Below are 2,465 nucleotides of genomic sequence, written 5' to 3' on the forward strand. Positions count from 1 at the left end.
TCGATTTATAGCGGGTAGCTGAGTGTGTACGTATGTGTGTGGTCTGACGTTGTCATCTTTCACTAGTTCCGACCGAATTTTTCCGACCGTAAGTGTTTGTAATCTTGTAGAGGTTCGAATCAATAATTTTTTTTAGCCAGCAACATCTCATAATACACGATTCCTTTCCAGCCTTACCGAATACACAGCAGTACCTTATTTGGCACCAGTCTAGACTTTGTCGTCGATTTTTTTTCCATTTATATATTTTTGTTGTTTGTAATCTCTTTTGCGTCGCCGCGGTCAATCGCTTGACGTTTCTGTGAAGCTTTGCAGATGGATCGTGTGGCACGCAGGTATCGAGCTTCTTTGTAGCCGGATTTTTTTAAATAGTCTAAAATTATTTTGTGGTGAATGTTTAGTTCTCTATCATGATTACTCATGCAACAGTCTTGCTCAACTTTAGCAATAACTTCATCAACCTTTTTCTATAGTTTTTGTCGACCGCTACAAGAAGCATCTTTCACATAGAAATTTCCAGAGCGAAAGTGACAGAAGTATTTTTGAGCCATTCTTCAGTACGACTTTCTTACGGGTCTTGGTAGCATTCGTAACTTCAACGTAATACAACTTAAAAAATATAGCGCTCTATTTTAAATCTGAGCAAAAGCGTTTCAACGATTTTAGCCTATCTAGTATCGCCGAGCCTAAGCTCTCAAATGATACGAACGCCGACTTCACTGACGAAGCTGAAATATGTGATTTCAATGGTATCTAACCAGGTAATTACGGTTAATACTTTTTCGGCGACTCAATATACCGTTGGCACTAGACCACTTGTGTCTGCAAATGACTGTTTAAGTGACTTCTTGGACCTGCAAACATTTGATTCTGCTTTGCCTTCGATACAAGCTACCTAACGGTAGAGCTCCACTTCATTTTAAACATACGTCGGTCAGCAATATAAAATAGCCATAACTTCGGATATTGTACAGCACAGCCAGTGCAAAGAAGTAAATGATTTTTTTTTTGCTAGATTTACTATTTATCTAGATTCCTTTTTTCTTATTTTAGTCCTTTGACTTTCAATGGGCGTGTCTACGATTATAGTTGTTTTCGCCATCGTAGAGCTTGACCTGAGTTAATAGGTCGCCAGCAGTAATATACATAGTGCATCATAAACCAATAAGTAGTGCTAATAACAGTGATGATTACGGGTTCCTTAACTGATGAAAATTAGCATTAGTAGAACAAGAAGGTACTGGGTTTAGATCAAGTTGATTGAATCTTGGATTGGATGGAAGAACAAGGCGAAGCACAGACGTTTCTTAGCTGAAAACCCAAAGCCTTTTCCCGCTACAGAATCTTATCCGAGAATTCAAAGAAGCCTGAGATAATCTAACAGTTAATGTAGCTGATACTGATTATTGTCCTAGACATCTAATGGGCATCTAGAACAAGAATCACTTATAGATTTTAAAACCCAAAAGCAGAATTAGTTCTAACTTTTTGGAAAAGTCAAAGCTCAGAAAGATCGTTCAAGAACAATAAAAAAGTTTTCAAGGGGCAGACACTGGAAAAAGATTACCCTTATTGACGTCGTCGGAACTACTCTAAGTATTCCTCAGATGAATGCGGTAAAAAACGTATCGCAAAGTATGCTACCTTATGTTGACCCCTCATGTCACTGGCTTGATATGTGTTACAGGTGCAATGTCCTGACCATAATCAAATCTAATCTCATGGCTAGCTAAACACATATGTATTTGCACGCCTTTATATATTACGCTAGAATTTCTACGAACACGTATCTGTCTTTATGGCATTCGAATGATGTAAAATTAGCCACGAGTAAGCTCAGCAGCTCCGATAACCAACTTCTCGTTATTTGCACTCTCTTTATAATGTGAAGCAAGGTCATATAGAAACACGCTGGTGTCCTGCGGGACTGTGACCTTTGTCGCCTTCTGCACACGAAGTGTTGCTATCAAACTGTTGAGCCTCAGTGGGTACCTTATTAAAAGGATATTAGACACATGCTGTCAGGGTAAAGACGAAGTGGGAATTCATAGGTTGATTCATGTCGATATTGGTAGGCTATAGCAATACCATACACAGAACGTAGACAACACTAGACTCGATAATGGAGACCTATGTTAGAGGTTTATTCCAAAATATGTATACGCGTTTAGCGATCGCTTGAGATATGGGTAATTATGAATGTTAATGAAAATATTTTTTCCCAGAATTAAATTAACGGTAGAGTTTTATACGTTTTCTATACCAAAAGAGTGCTAAAAGCGTCCCTCGGAACACTTCAACCTAATGTACGTTAGAAAGCTTAATGTATTAACAAAACGCTTGTTTATTTTGAGCAGTAGAGCCGCCAGCGTTGGTTTAAGTAGAAATACACTGTTTGAGCTTATTTTTTTGTAGAATAATACCGGCAAGCAGAGCAGACCCAACTATACCGGACCCGTTTCAGT

This window comes from Varroa destructor, unplaced genomic scaffold (genome assembly GCF_002443255.2).
Source record: "Varroa destructor unplaced genomic scaffold, Vdes_3.0 BEIS01000002.1, whole genome shotgun sequence".
Taxonomy (NCBI): Eukaryota; Metazoa; Arthropoda; class Arachnida; order Mesostigmata; family Varroidae; genus Varroa; species Varroa destructor.